At 26.2% G+C, this 23,673-nt stretch overlaps 7 non-coding genes across 7 annotated transcripts; all 7 read left to right on the top strand.

The window, feature by feature from the left end:
• The first annotated feature begins 274 nt into the window (after nt 1-274).
• On the top strand, nt 275-368 carry Trnas-acu (transfer RNA serine (anticodon ACU)). Its single transcript is given in 2 exon segments — nt 275-326; nt 333-368. It is a non-coding gene; the product is annotated as a tRNA-Ser (tRNA).
• Nucleotides 369-1,468: 1,100 nt separating this feature from the next.
• Trnas-acu (transfer RNA serine (anticodon ACU)) lies at nt 1,469-1,562 on the top strand. The gene is given in 2 exon segments: nt 1,469-1,520; nt 1,527-1,562. It is a non-coding gene; the product is annotated as a tRNA-Ser (tRNA).
• Nucleotides 1,563-2,657: 1,095 nt separating this feature from the next.
• Trnas-acu (transfer RNA serine (anticodon ACU)) lies at nt 2,658-2,751 on the top strand. Its single transcript is given in 2 exon segments — nt 2,658-2,709; nt 2,716-2,751. It is a non-coding gene; the product is annotated as a tRNA-Ser (tRNA).
• Nucleotides 2,752-9,337: 6,586 nt separating this feature from the next.
• On the top strand, nt 9,338-9,431 carry Trnas-acu (transfer RNA serine (anticodon ACU)). Its single transcript is given in 2 exon segments — nt 9,338-9,389; nt 9,396-9,431. It is a non-coding gene; the product is annotated as a tRNA-Ser (tRNA).
• Nucleotides 9,432-10,525: 1,094 nt separating this feature from the next.
• Nucleotides 10,526-10,619, top strand: Trnas-acu (transfer RNA serine (anticodon ACU)). Its single transcript is given in 2 exon segments — nt 10,526-10,577; nt 10,584-10,619. It is a non-coding gene; the product is annotated as a tRNA-Ser (tRNA).
• A 1,098-nt stretch (nt 10,620-11,717) lies between these two features.
• Trnas-acu (transfer RNA serine (anticodon ACU)) lies at nt 11,718-11,811 on the top strand. Its single transcript is given in 2 exon segments — nt 11,718-11,769; nt 11,776-11,811. It is a non-coding gene; the product is annotated as a tRNA-Ser (tRNA).
• A 1,099-nt stretch (nt 11,812-12,910) lies between these two features.
• Trnas-acu (transfer RNA serine (anticodon ACU)) lies at nt 12,911-13,004 on the top strand. The gene is given in 2 exon segments: nt 12,911-12,962; nt 12,969-13,004. It is a non-coding gene; the product is annotated as a tRNA-Ser (tRNA).
• The last annotated feature ends 10,669 nt before the right edge of the window (nt 13,005-23,673 follow it).

Genomic DNA, 23,673 nt, shown 5'->3' with positions numbered 1-23,673 from the left:
ATAATTAAACTTTCATTTGTACGTATTTTGTTTGCTGTTTTTGTTAAATTTTCCTTGTGACGTCACGTTTCAATAGAAACTAGCAGCATATGCAATAGTACAAAAACAACTTTATATCACACATTTTAGACCAACTATTTCTTAAAACTACAAACAAACTAATAATTGACTTAATAGGAATAAAGCTACTCTTAAATCTAGATATAATTGTAAGCTGTGCCAGATTGAAAAAACTCTGTCCTTACATATATGCTATATTTTTCTGTACCAATATGTCAGCATGGCCGAGCGGTCTAAGGCACCAGATAAGCTAAGATTGGCTACTGGGTCCCACCAAGTGGGCGAGGGTTCGAACCCCTCTGCTGACACTTTTTTATAAAACTGTTTTATTTTTAACTACTTTTGAGCATGGGTTGAAAATTTTTAATTTAGTTTACTTATTTATTTTTTAAATGTGTTTTAGTTTCTTATTCTTAATTCAAACTAATATCACTTAAATATCAATTTTATGTATTTTCCCCGCATTAACAAGATGTACAAACAACTTTTAACTTCTATTATCATATATACTTTTATTATTGCCGATTAGTACATAAAAATTATTTTTAAAAATTGTAACTCACTCGAAGTAAAATGGTTATGAATATTAAATTTAAAGTTAAATGAAACCTTTATAACTTTGTTTTTTTTTGTCGTTCTGCAAATGAGAAACTTTTTGTGATTATTCATGCTGGATTTTTTTTTATAATTTAACCACAAAATTTTGACACAATTATAAACTTCAAGGTGCAATAACTTTGTCATTTCTAGTCGTAGAAAGCTAAAAAGTATTTTAAAATGTTTCTGAGAATCTCAGCTTTAAGGCAATGTCTTTAGATTGACCAAAAAAAGTCGCATTCATTCGATATGAATGGAAACGTAAAGTCTTCCGTGATAATTGTTAAAGTTATGAAATTGTGGTATAATTTTTTTTAAACTTCAGACAAACTTTACAGCGTACCCCCGCTGTTAATAACGCTAGGTTTAATTTGTTCACTTTCAAATAAAAAAGTGTTTGTTTCAAAGTACGTTATAAGTACTAAAGCTTTTTTTTTTTTAAATACACGTTAAACTCGATGAACAATGATGAAATATTTTAAAGGTTGCTTCTTGATGATTTTACTTACTTTTTTTTGCTTTGATAATGTTGATGAAATAATTAAACTTTGATTTGTACGTATTTTGTTTGCTGTTTTTGTTAAATTTTCCTTGTGACGTCATGTTTCAATAGAAACTAGCAGCATATGCAATAGTACAAAAACAACTTTATATCACACATTTTAGACCAACTATTTCTAAAAACTACAAACAAACTAATAATTGACTTAATAGGAATAAAGCTACTCTTAAATCTAGATATAATTGTAAGCTGTGCCAGATTGAAAAAACTCTGTCCTTACATATATGCTATATTTTTCTGTACCAATAAGTCAGCATGGCCGAGCGGTCTAAGGCACCAGATAAGCTAAGATTGGCTACTGGGTCCCACCAAGTGGGCGAGGGTTCGAACCCCTCTGCTGACACTTTTTTATAAAACTGTTTTATTTTTAACTACTTTTGAGCATGGGTTGAAAATTTTTAATTTAGTTTACTTATTTATTTTTTAAATGTGTTTTAGTTTCTTATTCTTAATTCAAACTTATATCACTTAAATATCAATTTTATGTATTTTCCCCGCATTAACAAGATGTACAAACAACTTTTAACTTCTATTATCATATATACTTTTATTATTGCCGATTAGTACATAAAAATTATTTTTAAAAATTGTAACTCACTCGAAGTAAAATGGTTATGAATATTAAATTTAAAGTTAAATGAAGTCTTTATAACTTTGTTTTTTTGTCGTTCTGCAAATGAGAAACTTTTTGTGATGATTCATGCTGGATTTTTTTTTATAATTTAACCACAAAATTTTGACACAATTATAAACTTCAAGGTGCAATAACTTTGTCATTTCTATTCGTAGAAAGCTAAAAAGTATTTTAAAATGTTTCTGAGAATCTCAGCTTTAAGGCAATGTCTTTAGATTGACCAAAAAAAGTCGCATTCTTTCGATATGAATGGAAACGTAAAGTCTTCCGTGATAATTGTTAAAGTTATGAAATTGTGGTATAATTTTTTTTAAACTTCAGACAAACTTTACAGCGTACCCCCGCTGTTACTAACGTTATGTTTAATTTGTTCACTTTAAAAAAAAAAGTGTTTGTTTCAAAGTACGTTATAAGTACTAAAGCTTTTTTTTTTAAATACACGTTAAACTCGATGAACAATGATGAAATATTTTAAAGGTGACTTTTTGATGATTTTACTTACTTTTTTTTGCTTTGATAATGTTAATGAAATAATTAAACTTTCATTTGTACGTATTTTGTTTGCTGTTTTTGTTAAATTTTCCTTGTGACGTCACGTTTCAATAGAAACTAGCAGCATATGCAATAGTACAAAAACAACTTTATATCACACATTTTAGACCAACTATTTCTTAAAACTACAAACAAACTAATAATTGACTTAATAGGAATAAAGCTACTCTTAAATCTAGATATAATTGTAAGCTGTGCCAGATTGAAAAAACTCTGTCCTTACATATATGCTATATTTTTCTGTACCAATATGTCAGCATGGCCGAGCGGTCTAAGGCACCAGATAAGCTAAGATTGGCTACTGGGTCCCACCAAGTGGGCGAGGGTTCGAACCCCTCTGCTGACACTTTTTTATAAAACTGTTTTATTTTTAACTACTTTTGAGCATGGGTTGAAAATTTTTAATTTAGTTTACTTATTTATTTTTTAAATGTGTTTTAGTTTCTTATTCTTAATTCAAACTTATATCACTTAAATATCAATTTTATGTATTTTCCCCGCATTAACAAGATGTACAAACAACTTTTAACTTCTATTATCATATATACTTTTATTATTGCCGATTAGTACATAAAAATTATTTTTAAAAATTGTAACTCACTCGAAGTAAAATGGTTATGAATATTAAATTTAAAGTTAAATGAAACCTTTATAACTTTGTTTTTTTTTGTCGTTCTGCAAATGAGAAACTTTTTGTGATTATTCATGCTGGATTTTTTTTTATAATTTAACCACAAAATTTTGACACAATTATAAACTTCAAGGTGCAATAACTTTGTCATTTCTAGTCGTAGAAAGCTAAAAAGTATTTTAAAATGTTTCTGAGAATCTCAGCTTTAAGGCAATGTCTTTAGATTGACCAAAAAAAGTCGCATTCATTCGATATGAATGGAAACGTAAAGTCTTCCGTGATAATTGTTAAAGTTATGAAATTGTGGTATAATTTTTTTTAAACTTCAGACAAACTTTACAGCGTACCCCCGCTGTTACTAACGTTATGTTTAATTTGTTCACTTAAAAAAAAAAAAGTGTTTGTTTCAAAGTACGTTATAAGTACTAAAGCTTTTTTTTTTTAAATACACGTTAAACTAGATGAACAATGATGAAATATTTTTAAGGTTGCTTCTCGATGATTTTACTTACTTTTTTTTGCTTTGATAATGTTGATGAAATAATTAAACTTTGATTTGTACGTATTTTGTTTGCTGTTTTTGTTAAATTTTCCTTGTGACGTCACGTTTCAATAGAAACTAGCAGCATATGCAATAGTACAAAAACAACTTTATATCACACATTTTAGACCAACTATTTCTAACAACTACAAACAAACTAATAATTGACTTAATAGGAATAAAGCTACTCTTAAATCTAGATATAATTGTAAGCTGTGCCAGATTGAAAAAACTCTGTCCTTACATATATGCTATATTTTTCTGTACCAATAAGTCAGCATGGCCGAGCGGTCTAAGGCACCAGATAAGCTAAGATTTGCTACTGGGTCCCACCAAGTGGGCGAGGGTTCGAACCCCTCTGCTGACACTTGTTTATAAAACTGTTTTATTTTTAACTACTTTTGAGCATGGGTTGAAAATTTTTAATTTAGTTTACTTATTTATTTTTTAAATGTGTTTTAGTTTCTTATTCTTAATTCAAACTTTTATCACTTAAATATCAATTTTATGTATTTTCCCCGCATTAACAAGATGTACGAACAACTTTTAACTTCTATTATCATATATACTTTTATTATTGCCGATTAGTACATAAAAATTATTTTAAAAAATTGTAACTCACTCGAAGTAAAAAGGTTATGACTATTAAATTTAAAGTTAAATGAAATCTTTATAACTTTGTTTTTTTGTCGTTCTGCAAATGAGAAACTTTTTGTGATTATTCATGCTGGATTTTTTTTTATAATTTAACCACAAAATTTTGACACAATTATAAACTTCAAGGTGCAATAACTTTGTCATTTCTAGTCGTAGAAAGCTAAAAAGTATTTTAAAATGTTCCTAAGAATCTCAGCTTTAAGGCAATGTCTTTAGATCAGTGGTCGGCACGGTGTACACTGGTGCACACTAGTGTACATGAAATTTCTTTTAGGGTGCATGAGATTTTTGGGGTGCATGAAACTTGTTTTAGGGTACATGATTTTTTTTTTCGCGCAGAAACTAAATTAAAGTTTTTTTTTTTTTAACTTTCTTCATTTAAGATATTTTAAACCTTGATATCTAATCTAATTGACCATTTTGTTAATACATCATGTTAATAAAACGACCATTTTCGTACTATCCTAGTTCTATTCTGTTACATTATGTAAAATCTCTTCCACCCTCAGCCACCCCAAGAATAACTGGAGTAATCAAATCTCATAGAATCTAAAAACAAGATAGCGGTTAGTGTTCTATTAATATTCATTTTTATTAACTAATAATGTTTAAAAGCGTTTTGCTACATTAAAAATCACAATATTATTCAGCTTAAACAACTAATGTTTGAAAAAAAAATGTTAGGCCAAAAAAGTTCAATTATGTTTTACTTATAATAAAATTAAAGTATAGGAAAGGTCAATAAAATCAGGGCTGACACATACTTAGCTCTTAAAGAATTTTTAAGTCTAGTTTTAAATTATGAAAAACCTAAACCAATTGAGGCTAGTATAAAATATTTACCTAAACTCAACATGACTGAGACTAGTTATAAATTTCTTGAAATCTTTGGTTTTTTTGATATCTTTTAAAAATCTTCAACTGTTGCTTTATTTAAAATTTTTAAAGTTTGTAATTAATTGTTAATATTACAAAATTCAATATCTATAAATGTCGAACTTTCATTGTAATTTAAAATATCTTTGCTTATATACCACTCTTTAAGGCTAGCTAGTGTACTAAGTCTAGTCTTTAGTCACTCAGACTTATTTTCTGACTCTAAAAGTCGTTGAAATGTAATAGTGTCAAACTTACTTATAAAATTTAAAATACTAAAACTCTGGTTAAAGTCTCATTAAAAATTTTTGCTAGTATGGTAACTTTTCTCAAATTTAATGCTAGTTTTTAAGAATAATTTTGATGACATAATTGAGTTTTCAAATTTGTTTTTACAAATATTTTTTATTTTTGTTGACCACATAATTTTTGGTTTTGTAATTTAAAATAAAAGATAAATGACTACACTTTTATTTGGTCACTAAGAAAGAAATTTTACTTTTTTCTACTGAGTATTTTTGGCCTTGATAATAATAACTTTTACAGGGTTGCCTAAAATCCTGGAAAAACCTGGAGTTTGACAATTTAGGCTAAAAACCTGAAATTTGAGAAATTTTGGAAAAAAACCTGGAATTTGAACAAAACTTACTAAAAAACCTGGAATGTTAAACAATTTTTACATTTTAACAAAAATATCTTGATTGTCAGAAAAAATGTACCATATAGATTAAACTTTTGTTATCATCAAAAATTTTTTCACCATCAAATTTTTTTTTCATCATCAAAAAAAAATTAATAAGCTTTTTATGTCTTTATTCTATTTAACACAGTTTTTTTATTAACTTTTTACTAACTTTAAAATAAAATTATACTCAAAAATGTGTACTTTTGAAAACCTGGAGGTAATTAAGAAAACCTGGAGAAAATTTGACAAAAACATTTGGCAACCTTAGTAATAGCAACCCTGTTAATAGTTTTTTTTACCACAAACATGACAATGTTTTAAGTATAAGTTATTATATCTGTCAAAATTAAGTTTGTTTCATAGTCTTTATTACTTTTTTACAGTTAGACTAAAAGTTCTAGGAGAACTGAGGTCAACTTAGTTTTATTTAGAATTTTTACAAAGAAAATAGTCTGACTGAGCTGGTATTTATTTTCTTTGTAACTTTAGCTTGATTTAGTACATCTAGCCTTATTTTATCTGTAGATGTTTTATTCTCATTTGTTTGAAGCAAGTTATTTTGTTTTTATGTTAGGTTTTTAGGTATCAAGCATCATTAACAGTATTTTGTAAGTAGTTATTGTTAATAGAAAAATCTATTATTAACCAAACATTTCAAGTTTTATGTGTAAAATATAAACAAAATTTAATTGAAAAAAAAAATTACAATTTTAACTTACTTGAATATTGTTTCAAATTGTTTTTTTCTGATAGTTCTTTTATTTATAGTTTTATATAATTTTAAATGTCATTGCAATTTATTTAAATAGGCCATAAAATAAATTAGGGAGAAATAGGTCTGAAGAATAAATACAGTCATGTCACACATTTGGTATAGTTTGAACTTCATTGAAAAGCTCTAGCTGAATGATACAAGTTTATTTTAATTCCCTAGCCCTAGCATATTTCCGGCTAGATTGGTAATTTTTCTTAACTTCAAGCTACTTTTTATGACAAGTTTTACTTTAAATGTCAAGTATTTAAGTTATTGAAAATGTTTTCTATTTGTAGATATTTTGTTAGTCATATCACTTTTTGTTATCTAATTTAAAAGTAAAAAAATCATGATAACTCAAAAAAATATTTTTCTTTACACCCTTTTTAAATTTTAACTGAGACTTATTTTATATTTTTTGAGATTTCTTTTAACAAGAATAGTAAGGATTTTAAAAAAATCCAGGTTGTTTAAGAAATTTTTTTTTAAATTTAGTATCTTAAACATAAATGAAAATGCATGGAAATACATCATTAATGTTTTAATAATAACAGAGTTGCCACTTTACCTTGAAAAACCTGGAATTTGACAATTTTGGCAAATTTTTTTTGGCAAAACCTGGAATTTGAGAAATTTTGCTTTAAACCTGGAATTTCAAACAATTATCACTAAAAAAACTTGGAATTTTAGCAATTTTCACATGTTAGTAGTAAAATTTCGACATGACTAAAAAAATCTATCATATAAATAAAATTTAGGCACCATCAAAAATATTTTTACAGTATATTTTCAATGTATTGATACTGTTTAACACAGTTTCTTGCCTTAAATCTAATTTCAAACTAAAAATAGACTCAAAAATGTGTGCTTTTGAAAACCTTATACAAAAATTATTTACCTATTTTTATAAGTGTAAAATAACTCTTGAGATACTTCTAATTATTAATGTTTTAATTTATATCAAATTACATTAACTCAATTGTTATAATTTATAATCATTAAAATTTTATTTAGTTAAAAAAAACATTTGTTTTTATTTGATAAAGCTTTGTTTTGCTTTTGAACATTGTAGTTTTCTTTTTTTAATGTTATAGCTCATTTTATTATTACTTCTTTTAATAAGTTAAAATAATTTGATAGTAGAATCTAAATTCCAAAACATACTTTTTAAAACTGAAAATATATTTAATTTTTGTTTTTTTCTGTAAAAAAGACATATAAAAGGTTAAATTATTGATAAAATTCAATTTTTAAAACATTTCAGGTTAAAACTTTACCTTTTGACATAGAACTCAATATATATTTTATTTGTTTACATGTTAGATACCATTATACAGTTTTTGTTTTATGTTTATTGTTAATAAAAAATATTTATAGTTTTAAATTTTAATAGTCTGATTTTCATCAAGTTTTTTTAGAGTTTAAATTTTAACTGTAAAGTTTTATTCTTTTTCATTTTTTAGCTCATTATAATTTTGATAAAAGTTGGGTATGCAACTCGATGACCGAGAGGTCTTTTTGTGTATCCAGGTCCTTCAACCAAAAAAAATTTTTCAGCAATTTTGTTCAATAAATCTCATTAAGACTGAAGTATTATTAAGCATTAACTTTAAAACCTAATATTTTTAGGCTTGATCAATACCGTTCTAGCAACAAGACCCACCCAGTTCCAGATCAACTACCGGATTTTGCAGTGATAACTTTTCATGTCTTTTTTTTTCGTTACTTTTTTTTGTCATTTTTTTTCGTTATTTGTTTGTGGCAATACCTTTTTAAAACACAGATAGTAATCGCTTAATAAAAGGTCATTAAATTAGTTTAAGTATATATTTAAATTTATCATTTAAAAAAAGTACCAAGACTACTGATTGTTAATTGGGGTTGTGGTAATGAATTAAATTAATCTAGTTAGTATTTTAGACCTGGGTGATACAAGTAAAATATTGTAAAAATAATATAAGATAATTGATATTAAAAGATTTTTAAAATGGCAAAAACATAGGGTAACTGGTAATTTCAAAGTCAGCGGGTTAAAATTAAGTGGGTGTTACCGAAATGTTAGTAAAAAATCGATTAAAATATATTACACATTCTTGAACACCAGCGGCGCTAATGAGTGCGAAGTGGGGTGCACAGAGATTTAATTTTGAGATTTAGGGTTCACGGATTCGAAATACCGTGCCGACCACTGCTTTAGATTGACCAAAAAAGTCGCATTCTTTCGATATTAATGGAAACGTAAAGTCTTCAGTGATAATTGTTAAAGTTATGAAATTGTGGTATAATTTTTTTAAAACTTCAGACAAACTTTACAGCGTACCCCCGCTGTTACTAACGCTATGTTTAATTTGTTCACTTTAAAAAAAAAAAAGTGTTTGTTTCAAAGTACGTTATAAGTACTAAAGCTTTTTTTTTTTAAATACACGTTAAACTCGATGAACAATGATGAAATATTTTAAAGGTTGCTTCTTGATGATTTTACTTACTTTTTTTTGCTTTGATAATGTTGATGAAATAATTAAACTTTCATTTGTACGTATTTTGTTTGCTGTTTTTGTTAAATTTTCCTTGTGACGTCATGTTTCAATAGAAACTAGCAGCATATGCAATAGTACAAAAACAACTTTATATCACACATTTTAGACCAACTATTTCTAAAAACTACAAACAAACTAATAATTGACTTAATAGGAATAAAGCTACTCTTAAATCTAGATATAATTGTAAGCTGTGCCAGATTGAAAAAACTCTGTCCTTACATATATGCTATATTTTTCTCTACCAATAAGTCAGCATGGCCGAGCGGTCTAAGGCACCAGATAAGCTAAGATTGGCTACTGGGTCCCACCAAGTGGGCGAGGGTTCGAACCCCTCTGCTGACACTTTTTTATAAAACTGTTTTATTTTTAACTACTTTTGAGCATGGGTTGAAAATTTTTAATTTAGTTTACTTATTTATTTTTTAAATGTGTTTTAGTTTCTTATTCTTAATTCAAACTTATATCACTTAAATATCAATTTTATGTATTTTCCCCGCATTAACAAGATGTACAAACAACTTTTAACTTCTATTATCATATATACTTTTATTATTGCCGATTAGTACATAAAAATTATTTTTAAAAATTGTAACTCACTCGAAGTAAAATGGTTATGAATATTAAATTTAAAGTTAAATGAAGTCTTTATAACTTTGTTTTTTTGTCGTTCTGCAAATGAGAAACTTTTTGTGATTATTCATGCTGGATTTTTTTTTATAATTTAACCACAAAATTTTGACACAATTATAAACTTCAAGGTGCAATAACTTTGTCATTTCTAGTCGTAGAAAGCTAAAAAGTATTTTAAAATGTTTCTGAGAATCTCAGCTTTAAGGCAATGTCTTTAGATTGACCAAAAAAGTCGCATTCTTTCGATATGAATGGAAACGTAAAGTCTTCCGTGATAATTGTTAAAGTTATGAAATTGTGGTATAATTTTTTTTAAAATTCAGACAAACTTTACAGCGTACCCCCGCTGTTACTAACGCTATGTTTAATTTGTTCACTTTAAAAAAAAAAGTGTTTGTTTCAAAGTACGTTATAAGTACTAAAGCTTTTTTTTTTAAATACACGTTAAACTCGATGAACAATGATGAAATATTTTAAAGGTTGCTTCTTGATGATTTTACTTACTTTTTTTTGCTTTGATAATGTTGATGAAATAATTAAACTTTCATTTGTACGTATTTTGTTTGCTGTTTTTGTTAAATTTTCCTTGTGACGTCACGTTTCAATAGAAACTAGCAGCATATGCAATAGTACAAAAACAACTTTATATCACACATTTTAGACCAACTATTTCTAACAACTACAAACAAACTAATAATTGACTTAATAGGAATAAAGCTACTCTTAAATCTAGATATAATTGTAAGCTGTGCCAGATTGAAAAAACTCTGTCCTTACATATATGCTATATTTTTCTGTACCAATAAGTCAGCATGGCCGAGCGGTCTAAGGCACCAGATAAGCTAAGATTGGCTACTGGGTCCCACCAAGTGGGCGAGGGTTCGAACCCCTCTGCTGACACTTTTTTATAAAACTGTTTTATTTTTAACTACTTTTGAGCATGGGTTGAAAATTTTTAATTTAGTTTACTTATTTATTTTTTAAATGTGTTTTAGTTTCTTATTCTTAATTCAAACTTATATCACTTAAATATCAATTTTATGTATTTTCCCCGCATTAACAAGATGTACGAACAACTTTTAACTTCTATTATCATATATACTTTTATTATTGCCGATTAGTACATAAAAATTATTTTAAAAAATTGTAACTCACTCGAAGTAAAAAGGTTATGACTATTAAATTTAAAGTTAAATGAAATCTTTATAACTTTGTTTTTTTGTCGTTCTGCAAATGAGAAACTTTTTGTGATTATTCATGCTGGATTTTTTTTTATAATTTAACCACAAAATTTTGACACAATTATAAACTTCAAGGTGCAATAACTTTGTCATTTCTAGTCGTAGAAAGCTAAAAAGTATTTTAAAATGTTCCTAAGAATCTCAGCTTTCAGGCAATGTCTTTAGATTGACCGAAAAAAGTCGCATTCTTTCGATATGAATGGAAACGTAAAGTCTTCCGTGATAATTGTTAAAGTTATGAAATTGTGGTATAATTTTTTTAAAACTTCAGACAAACTTTACAGCGTACCCCCGCTGTTACTAACGCTATGTTTAATTTGTTCACTTTAAAAAAAAAAAAGTGTTTGTTTCAAAGTACGTTATAAGTACTAGAGCTTTTTTTTTTTAAATACACGTTAAACTCGATGAACAATGATGAAATATTTTAAAGGTTGCTTCTTGATGATTTTACTTACTTTTTTTTGCTTTGATAATGTTGATGAAATAATTAAACTTTCATTTGTACGTATTTTGTTTGCTGTTTTTGTTAAATTTTCCTTGTGACGTCACGTTTCAATAGAAACTAGCAGCATATGCAATAGTACAAAAACAACTTTATATCACACATTTTAGACCAACTATTTCTAAAAACTACAAACAAACTAATAATTGACTTAATAGGAATAAAGCTACTCTTAAATCTAGATATAATTGTAAGCTGTGCCAGATTGAAAAAACTCTGTCCTTACATATATGCTATATTTTTCTGTACCAATAAGTCAGCATGGCCGAGCGGTCTAAGGCACCAGATAAGCTAAGATTGGCTACTGGGTCCCACCAAGTGGGCGAGGGTTCGAACCCCTCTGCTGACACTTTTTTATAAAACTGTTTTATTTTTAACTACTTTTGAGCATGGGTTGAAAATTTTTAATTTAGTTTACTTATTTATTTTTTAAATGTGTTTTAGTTTCTTATTCTTAATTCAAACTTATATCACTTAAATATCAATTTTATGTATTTTCCCCGCATTAACAAGATGTACAAACAACTTTTAACTTCTATTATCATATATACTTTTATTATTGCCGATTAGTACATAAAAATTATTTTTAAAAATTGTAACTCACTCGAAGTAAAATGGTTATGAATATTAAATTTAAAGTTAAATGAAGTCTTTATAACTTTGTTTTTTTGTCGTTCTGCAAATGAGAAACTTTTTGTGATTATTCATGCTGGATTTTTTTTTATAATTTAACCACAAAATTTTGACACAATTATAAACTTCAAGGTGCAATAACTTTGTCATTTCTAGTCGTAGAAAGCTAAAAAGTATTTTAAAATGTTTCTGAGAATCTCAGCTTTAAGGCAATGTCTTTAGATTGACCAAAAAAAGTCGCATTCTTTCGATATGAATGGAAACGTAAAGTCTTCCGTGATAATTGTTAAAGTTATGAAATTGTGGTATAATTTTTTTTAAAATTCAGACAAACTTTACAGCGTACCCCCGCTGTTACTAACGTTATGTTTAATTTGTTCACTTTAAAAAAAAAAAAGTCTTTGTTTCAAAGTACGTTATAAGTACTAAAGCTTTTTTTTTTTAAATACACGTTAAACTCGATGAACAATGATGAAATGTTTTAAAGGTTGCTTCTTGATGATTTTACTTACTTTTTTTTTGCTTTGATAATGTTGATGAAATAATTAAACTTTCATTTGTACGTATTTTGTTTGCTGTTTTTGTTAAATTTTCCTTGTGACGTCACGTTTCAATAGAAACTAGCAGCATATGCAATAGTACAAAAACAACTTTATATCACACATTTTAGACCAACTATTTCTAAAAACTACAAACAAACTAATAATTGACTTAATAGGAAAAAAGCTACTCTTAAATCTAGATATAATTGTAAGCTGTGCCAGATTGAAAAAACTCTGTCCTTACATATATGCTATATTTTTCTGTACCAATAAGTCAGCATGGCCGAGCGGTCTAAGGCACCAGATAAGCTAAGATTGGCTACTGGGTCCCACCAAGTGGGCGAGGGTTCGAACCCCTCTGCTGACACTTTTTTATAAAACTGTTTTATTTTTAACTACTTTTGAGCATGGGTTGAACATTTTTAATTTAGTTTACTTATTTATTTTTTAAATGTGTTTTAGTTTCTTATTCTTAATTCAAACTTATATCACTTAAATATCAATTTTATGTATTTTCCCCGCATTAACAAGATGTACAAACAACTTTTAACTTCTATTATCATATATACTTTTATTATTGCCGATTAGTACATAAAAATTATTTTTAAAAATTGTAACTCACTCGAAGTAAAATGGTTATGAATATTAAATTTAAAGTTAAATGAAGTCTTTATAACTTTGTTTTTTTGTCGTTCTGCAAATGAGAAACTTTTTGTGATTATTCATGCTGGATTTTTTTTTATAATTTAACCACAAAATTTTGACACAATTATAAACTTCAAGGTGCAATAACTTTGTCATTTCTAGTCGTAGAAAGCTAAAAAGTATTTTAAAATGTTCCTAAGAATCTCAGCTTTAAGGCAATGTCTTTAGATTGACCAAAAAAAGTCGCATTCTTTCGATATGAATGGAAACGTAAAGTCTTCCGTGATAATTGTTAAAGTTATGAAATTGTGGTATAATTTTTTTAAAACTTCAGACAAACTTTACAGCGTACCCCCGCTGTTACTAACGCTATGTTTAATTTGTTCACTTTAAAAAAAAAAGTGTTTGTTTCAAAGTACGTTATAAGTACTAAAGCTTTTTTTTTTTTAAATACACGTTAAACTCGATGAACAATGATGAAATATTTTAAAGGTTGCTTCTTGATGATTTTACTTACTTTTTTTTGCTTTGATAATGTTGATGAAATAATTAAACTTTCATTTGTACGTATTTTGTTTGCTGTTTTTGTTAAATTTTCCTTGTGACGTCACGTTTCAATAGAAACTAGCAGCATATGCAATAGTACAAAAACAACTTTATATCACACATTTTAGACCAACTATTTCTAAAAACTACAAACAAACTAATAATTGACTTAATAGGAATAAAGCTACTTTTAAATCTAGATATAATTGTAAGCTGTGCCAGATTGAAAAAACTCTGTCCTTACATATATGCTATATTTTTCTGTACCAATAAGTCAGCATGGTCGAGCGGTCTAAGGCACCAGATAAGCTAAGATTGGCTACTGGGTCCCACCAAGTGGGCGAGGGTTCGAACCCCTCTGCTGACACTTTTTTATAAAACTGTTTTATTTTTAACTACTTTTGAGCATGGGTTGAAAATTTTTAATTTAGTTTACTTATTTATTTTTTAAATGTGTTTTAGTTTCTTATTCTTAATTCAAACTTATATCACTTAAATATCAATTTTATGTATTTTCCCCGCATTAACAAGATGTACAAACAACTTTTAACTTCTATTATCATATATACTTTTATTATTGCCGATTAGTACATAAAAATTATTTTTAAAAATTGTAACTCACTCGAAGTAAAATGGTTATGAATATTAAATTTAAAGTTAAATAAAGTCTTTATAACTTTGTTTTTTTGTCGTTCTGCAAATGAGAAACTTTTTGTGATGATTCATGCTGGATTTTTTTTTATAATTTAACCACAAAATTTTGACACAATTATAAACTTCAAGGTGCAATAACTTTGTCATTTCTAGTCGTAGAAAGCTAAAAAGTATTTTTAAATGTTTCTGAGAATCTCAGCTTTAAGGCAATGTCTTTAGATTGACCAAAAAAAGTCGCATTCTTTCGATATGAATGGAAACGTAAAGTCTTCCGTGATAATTGTTAAAGTTATGAAATTGTGGTATAATTTTTTTTAAACTTCAGACAAACTTTACAGCGTACCCCCGCTGTTACTAACGTTATGTTTAATTTGTTCACTTTAAAAAAAAAAGTGTTTGTTTCAAAGTACGTTATAAGTACTAAAGCTTTTTTTTTTAAATACACGTTAAACTCGATGAACAATGATGAAATATTTTAAAGGTGACTTTTTGATGATTTTACTTACTTTTTTTTGCTTTGATAATGTTAATGAAATAATTAAACTTTCATTTGTATGTATTTTGTTTGCTGTTTTTGTTAAATTTTCCTAGTGACGTCACGTTTCAATAGAAACTAGCAGCATATGCAATAGTACAAAAACAACTTTATATCGAACATTTTAGACCAACTATTTCTAAAAACTACAAACAAACTAATAATTGACTTAATAGGAATAAAGCTACTTTTAAATCTAGATATAATTGTAAGCTGTGCCAGATTGAAAAAACTCTGTCCTTACATATATGCTATATTTTTCTGTACCAATAAGTCAACATGGCCGAGCGGTCTAAGGCACCAGATAAGCTAAGATTGGCTACTGGGTCCCACCAAGTGGGCGAGGGTTCGAACCCCTCTGCTGACACTTTTTTATAAAACTGTTTTATTTTTAACTACTTTTGAGCATGGGTTGAACATTTTTAATTTAGTTTACTTATTTATTTTTTAAATGTGTTTTAGTTTCTTATTCTTAATTCAAACTTATATCACTTAAATATCAATTTTATGTATTTTCCCCGCATTAACAAGATGTACGAACAACTTTTAACTTCTATTATCATATATACTTTTATTATTGCCGATTAGTACATAAAAATTATTTTAAAAAATTGTAACTCACTCGAAGTAAAATGGTTATGACTATTAAATTTAAAGTTAAATGAAATCTTTATAACTTTGTTTTTTTGTCGTTCTGCAAATGAGAAACTTTTTGTGATTATTCATGTTGGATTTTTTTTTTTAATTTAACCACAAAATTTTGACACAATTATAAACTTCAAGGTGCAATAACTTTGTCATTTCTAGTCGTAGAAAGCTAAAAAGTATTTTAAAATGTTCCTAAGAATCTCAGCTTTAAGGCAATGTCTTTAGATTGACCAAAAAAAGTCGCATTCTTTCGATATGAATGGAAACGTAAAGTCTTCCGTGATAATTGTTAAAGTTATGAAATTGTGGTATAATTTTTTTAAAACTTCAGACAAACTTTACAGCGTACCCCCGCTGTTACTAACGCTATGTTTAATTTGTTCACTTTAAAAAAAAAAGTGTTTGTTTCAAAGTACGTTATAAGTACTAAAGCTTTTTTTTTTTAAATACACGTTAAACTCGATGAACAATGATGAAATATTTTAAAGGTTGCTTCTTGATTATTTTACTTACTTTTTTTTGCTTTGATAATGTTGATGATATAATTAAACTTTCATTTGTACGTATTTTGTTTGCTGTTTTTGTTAAATTTTCCTTGTGACGTCACGTTTCAATAGAAACTAGCAGCATATGCAATAGTACAAAAACAACTTTATATCACACATTTTAGACCAACTATTTCTAAAAACTACAAACAAACTAATAATTGACTTAATAGGAATAAAGCTACTCTTAAATCTAGATATAATTGTAAGCTGTGCCAGATTGAAAAAACTCTGTCCTTACATATATGCTATATTTTTCTGTACCAATAAGTCAGCATGGTCGAGCGGTCTAAGGCACCAGATAAGCTAAGATTGGCTACTGGGTCCCACCAAGTGGGCGAGGGTTCGAACCCCTCTGCTGACACTTTTTTATAAAACTGTTTTATTTTTAACTACTTTTGAGCATGGGTTGAACATTTTTAATTTAGTTTACTTATTTATTTTTTAAATGTGTTTTAGTTTCTTATTCTTAATTCAAACTTATATCACTTAAATATCAATTTTATGTATTTTCCCCGCATTAACAAGATGTACAAACAACTTTTAACTTCTATTATCATATATACTTTTATTATTGCCGATTAGTACATAAAAATTATTTTTAAAAATTGTAACTCACTCGAAGTAAAATGGTTATGAATATTAAATTTAAAGTTAAATGAAACCTTTATAACTTTGTTTTTTTTTGTCGTTCTGCAAATGAGAAACTTTTTGTGATTATTCATGCTGGATTTTTTTTTATAATTTAACCACAAAATTTTGACACAATTATAAACTTCAAGGTGCAATAACTTTGTCATTTCTAGTCGTAGAAAGCTAAAAAGTATTTTAAAATGTTCCTAAGAATCTCAGCTTTAAGGCAATGTCTTTAGATTGACCAAAAAAGTCGCATTCTTTCGATATGAATGGAAACGTAAAGTCTTCCGTGATAATTGTTAAAGTTATGAAATTGTGGTATAATTTTTTTTAAACTTCAGACAAACTTTACAGCGTACCCCCGCTGTTACTAACGCTATGTTTAATTTGTTCACTTTAAAAAAAAAAGTGTTTGTTTCAAAGTACGTTATAAGTACTAAAGCTTTTTTTTTTTAAATACACGTTAAACTCGATGAACAATGATGAAATATTTTAAAGGTTGCTTCTTGATGATTTTACTTACTTTTTTTTGCTTTGATAATGTTGATGAAATAATTAAACTTTCATTTGTACGTATTTTGTTTGCTGTTTTTGTTAAATTTTCCTTGTGACGTCACGTTTCAATAGAAACTAGCAGCATATGCAATAGTACAAAAACAACTTTATATCACACATTTTAGACCAACTATTTCTAAAAACTACAAACAAACTAATAATTGACTTAATAGGAATAAAGCTACTCTTAAATCTAGATATAATTGTAAGCTGTGCCAGATTGAAAACCTCTGTCCTTATATATATGCTATATTTTTCTGTACCAATAAGTCAGCATGGCCGAGCGGTCAAAGGCACCAGATAAGCTAAGATTGGCTACTGGGTCCCACCAAGTGGCAAGGGTTCGAATCCTTCTGCTGACGCTTTTTTATAAAACTGTTTTATTTTTAACTACTTATAAGCATGGGTAGCAAATTTTTATTTTAGTTTAGTTATTTAATTTTTAAATACGTTTTAGTTTCTTATTCTTAATTCAAACTTATATCACTTAAATATCAATTTTATGTATTTTCCCCGCGTTAACAAGAAGTACAAACAACTTTTAACTTTTATTATCATATATATTTTTAGTATTGCCGGTTTAGTACATAAAAATTATTTTTTTAAATTGTAACTCACTCGAAGTAAAATCTTTATGAACTTTATCATATTAAATTGGAAATTAAATAAAATCTTTATAACTTTGTTTTTTTGTCGTTCTGCAATTTAGCAACTTTTTGTCATTCTTCATGCTGGATTTTTTTTATAATTTAACAACAAAACTTTGACACAATTATAAACTTCAAGGTGCAATAACTTTGTCATTTCTAGTCGTAAGAAGCTAAAAAGTATTTTAAAATGTTCCTGAGAATCTCAGCTTTAGGGCAATGTCTTTAGATTGACCAAAAAAGTCATTTCCAGTCGATATGAGTTGAAACGTAAAGTCTTTCGTGAAAATTATTTATATAATTATTATTATATTGTATTATTTTACATTAAATCATTAATTTTATCAACATAAACCTCTAAAATTGGTGTAAAACTTTTAGTAATTTTAATCTGACAAAAATTTGCGAAGATAACCTATAGTTTTTAATGAAAAACATTTTATCATATTATAAAGAGTTTTAAAAAATAACAATAAACAACTTTGAAATGTGACAATTTTTTTTTTAAATAAAACCACATTTTTTAAGAAATAGTGAATATTTACTAATTTGTATTTTTTAAACTGTTTAAACAGCTATACTTATTTACAATTTTTAATTTTCTACAAACCTCGATTATTCTGGTTTGAAGTAGTCGGACTTTAACTATGTTAAGTTTTTGCAATACTATGCTTTTTTTAAACCATGTTATATATAAAAAAGTCGAATCTTTACACATATCTTATATCACAGGTCGTATAGGCGATTTGTAATATTTTACTTTATCAACTAATATAAATGAAACATAAAAAAAATCTGAATACCAATTTTAACATATATTCAACTCACAAAAACCTATTGCAGTTACACGCTCACAACACAACAAAGAAAAGTTTCTGATTAATAAAATACTTTAATTCTCTTCGTGACGTCATTTGTATTAACTGTAACAACAAGCTTCAAGCAACAATATAAAAGCTAAACTTATTTGAATGTCTAAGCTATTTTTCAACTCTATGTTTTCCTTATTTAACTTTTAATTTTTAAACAGCTTTTAAAAGCTGTGAACTAAATCATCAAGAAAATAAGTTATTAAAACTATATTTTATAAATAATAAATATTTTTTTTACGTTTTGAATTCTTTTTAAACGCTGGTTTTTTTACAATTAATATCATTATTTAGAAGCTGTCGACTCAAGAAAAGGCAGTTGCTGAGTTTGACTGATTATAAAGATACTTAATATAATTTATTAGCTGATATTAAACAACTGTAATGTCAACTGAAAATTGCAAAAATACGGAAATTTTGAACTATAATGTTGCATAAAATTATAGCTTTTTTTGATATGTTAGTGTTTTTATAATGTTTAACAAGTTTTCAATGTTAACTTTTATACACAACTTCGATATTTCTTAGATGGTATTCGTACTAACTGTTTTGCACTTACTTACTTGCATATAAAACTGAGAACATGTGCAGCGTTGTTATTGTACTTGATTTTTGAAACAGAACTTCTTTGTTAATTTCCCATTCTAATTTTCAACTACGCAAAAGTAATACTTTGTAAACATGTAATGAAACTAACGCATGTTTTGCAACAATAAGTTGCACACAAAAATGCGACTATTTTAAATCTAAATTAACTTTGTACAAAATCAAAAAATCCGACTAAAATGTGAGTTAAATTTGATTATTTCCTAGATTTTAAATCCTGTAACTTTTTGCTTTTACAAACTAATTTTACTTTTTTTGGTTTAGTTTATTTATAATAAACTAACAATAATAAAGTATCAAAATCAATCATTACAAAAGGATAAACTAAAGGTAGATTTAGTCTGTGAGAATGTTAGTTTTATTATAAAGTTAACAAGTGAAGAAAAAAAACAATATTATGTTAACATTTTGGAAACTAATTCACAAAATTTGTTTACAAAGTAAATTTTGTACGGAGATTTTAAAAAACCATTAAACATTAAACAAATAAGTTAATTTGTTCTAAAAAACGTAAAACTTTAAAAAATAATTAATGCTGTTGTTCAAATAAGATAAACAAAAAATTGTCTTCATAATATAGTTCGATGAAGTTCGATAAAAAATAAGAAAATAAATAAGTACTATGAACTATAGCATAAATAAACTATAACCTATAAATTTAAGCATAGCGTAGCAACTTTAAATATTTTATGAGAAGTTAATTAATTCTAAAGTTGTTATACTTAAACCAGATACTTTATAAAAAAATTTTGTTATAAAAATTACATTATAGCTAAAGGACAATTTTTTTAGCTTTCCAATAAATAACATTCTAGCTTAGAACCGAATGCACAAAGTTTTTTCAACAGCATGAACCGCCTGTTTTATATAAAGAAGATAATGACAATGTACTTGACGTCAACTTAGTTTTTAATTATATTTATATACAAATTTGTGAAGCGTTTTGTTGCAGTAAAGCATCAATGACGTCACTAGATGCTTACATTTTAGATTTTTGCATCTTTTATTTAGCTAACTGCACTGATTTAAATAATTTTAATGTAACTTTTTTGTTTTAAATATTGAGGTCTTATTATTATCATAAACAAATTACTAATAGTATTAGTTTAGTTAATTTTAATAGAACTAAATTTTAACAAGTTTAAAAAATATCGCCTTAAACTTAATTCAGTTATTTGATACCTTTTACAAAATTATTCAGTTTTCAAAAAAAAAAAACATGTGCAGATATCAATATTACATTTTATTGATTGAAAGAAATTTTCTTTACAAGTTCTTTTAGTTGATTCTTTTTTTTAATGAAACATTTTGAAAAACCTTTCAAAAGAAGTAAAAAAATAATAACTTTTTAGTTTGTACTGATATTTAGCATATAAGTTAAGTGCTTTTAAAATTATTTAGCAAAATCACTTATTCTTAGTTGCTGATACTTTTGTAAAACGAACATTGAAAGTTCATTTCGTATGTTAACTGCAATCGAAAAATGTAAAATACTTGTCAGAAAAGGAAAACACTTGAATATAAACACAAATATTTACAGTAAGTGTTTTTATGTAGTTGCGTTTATGTTCAAAGTTGGTTGAATTTGTTTAATATCTAATATCATTTTAAAAAATATTGTAGAAGGTTAAAGTTTTATTGACTGTATAAACTTTTATCAAACATTATTGAAGCTGTAAATTAAAAAAAAACGTTTAAATCTAATGTACGCTTTAAAACTATTTTTTTAAAACTTTACGGTTATAAAACGGAATACGAGTAAATTAGAAAAACAAGCAAAAAAAAGTAAAAAAAAAATTTTAAATAGGTAACTTTATACAGTCATTATTGATAGAATACAGATTGTAAATTACAGTAGTATTTTTGTTATAAGCATTTTTGAACAAAATCCACAAGTGCCCATTATAAACAAACAAAAAGTAAAACTATCGAGTTTAATACACTCTTAACAATTTTTAAAAAATACAAAAAAACTGAGGTTTATTTTTTTAATAAAGCTTATTTCGCCCGAAACAAAACATTTAGTACGAATACCATCTATGAAATATCGAAGTTGTGTAAGAAAGTTAACATTGAAAACTTGTTAAACATTATAAAAACACTAAACATATCAAAAAAAAAACTATAAATTTATACAACATTATAGTTTAAAATTTCCGTATTTTTGCAATGTTCAGTTGACATTACAGTTGTTTAATATCAGCTAATAAATTATATCAAGTATCTTTATAACCAGTCAAACTCAGCAACTGCCTTTTCTTGAGTCGACAGCTTCTAAATAATTATATTAATTTTAAGAAAACCAGCGTTAAAAAAGACTTCAAAACGTAAAAAAAAATATTTATTATTTATAAAATATAGTTTTAATAATTTAAATTCTTGATGACTTAGTTCACAGCTTTTAAAAGCTGTTTAAAAGTTAAAAGTTAAAAAAGGAAAACATAGAGTTGAAAACTTAGTTTAGGCATTCAAATAAGTTTAGGTTTTATATTGTTGCTTAAAGCTTGTTGTTGCAGTTAATACAAATGACGTCACGAAGAGAATATAAGTATTTTTTAAATCAGAAACTTTTCTTTGTTGTGTTGTGAGCGTGTAACTGCAATAAGTTTTTGTGAGTTGAATATACGTTAAAATTGGTATTCAGATTTTTTTATGTTTCATTTATAGTAGTTGAAAAAGTAAAATATGACAAATTTCTCATACAACCTGTGATATAAGATATGTGTAAAGATTCGACTTCTTTATATATAACATGATTTTAAAAAAGCATATTATTGCAAAAACTTAACATAGTTAAAGTCCGACTACTTCAAACCAGAATAATCGAGGGTTGTAAAAAATTAAAAATTGTTAATAAGTATAGCTGTTTAAACAGTTAAAAAAATGCAAATTAATTAATATTCACTATTTCTTTATAAATTTCCTTATTATTAGGAGCAATAATTTTATCAATTAGTTTTAGGTTTAAGTTTAAGTTTATTATTTTTTTAAATAGTTTTTGCATGCAAAATTTAATTTACTAGTGCATATAAGAGTTATTAACTAATAATTTTAAATAAAATTTAAAAGTGCAACATGAATTTATATATGTAATTTTTTCGTTTATATTTTATCTAATTTATCATAACAACATTTATTAAACCAATAAACAAAGCATAGAATAACAAAAATTATTGTTGTTAAAGTACCTTTTAGACTAACTAAAACTTAACAATTGCAGTTTTTAAAAATTATAAAATAATTTTCAAGTTTTATAGCTGTCTAAGTAGCTGGAAATATCCAGATCAGTAAGTATGTACCATTACGTAGCATATAATAACGCTTTTATTTATATTCTAAATTCAGGCGCATTCTGAAGGTCATCGCGATGTCATAATACGCTTAAAGACATAAGAAAATAATTTTTTGTACGAAAACTAAAATTTAAATAATGTTTAAAACTCATAGCGCAGATACACAGCTTGATAAACTTTTTTAAAAACACAAAAATAGAGTTTGTTGTACAAAGTCCTTGAACTTGAATCATACTAAAATATTTTTGCAAAAATAAACAGTCAAAACTTGTTGATTATTTATTATGGTCAAAATTTTTATTTCGTTTATAACGATCTTAAGAAATTATTTCATGTTTTACAACATAAAGAACGTTTTGAGACGATAAAAAAACTGTTGAAAGTTTTTTTGTCGCATAATTAATACACAAAGCGAATAATAGATGATAATAGAATCGTTGAAAGATTTCGTTGCAAAACATAATTAATAATAGAATGAGAAAAAAGTTTGATGAAAATTTTGTATTACGTCACAAAGCAAAAACAAGATAAGAAAAAAGTTTGTTTAACAAGGTTGAAAGTTATTACGCAAAATTTTGTAAGGTTAGGTTTCTGCTTCATTTAGACATTTTTTCAGTTATCATAATTTTCCTCTTTAATAAAAGTAGTTTTAAAGTGATAAAGTTTCTTCAACGTATTTTAAAAGCTACTGATATTAAAAATAATCAGCCAGGTTTATAGCTTAAATATATAAAATATATTAAAAACAAAAGTAAAATATAGTTAAAAAATGAATTCAATCAATTTTTACAAAATTATTATATCAAATATTTAAAACTAAAATATTAAAAAAAGTTTTGTTATATCTCAGTTTGAGG

Source organism: Thalia democratica, chromosome 1, assembly GCF_965202585.1.
Source record: "Thalia democratica chromosome 1, ktThaDemo2.hap1.1, whole genome shotgun sequence".
NCBI lineage: Eukaryota > Metazoa > Chordata > Thaliacea > Salpida > Salpidae > Thalia > Thalia democratica.
Note: the sequence above shows the minus strand (reverse complement) of the source record. Positions and strands in the feature narration are given on the sequence as shown.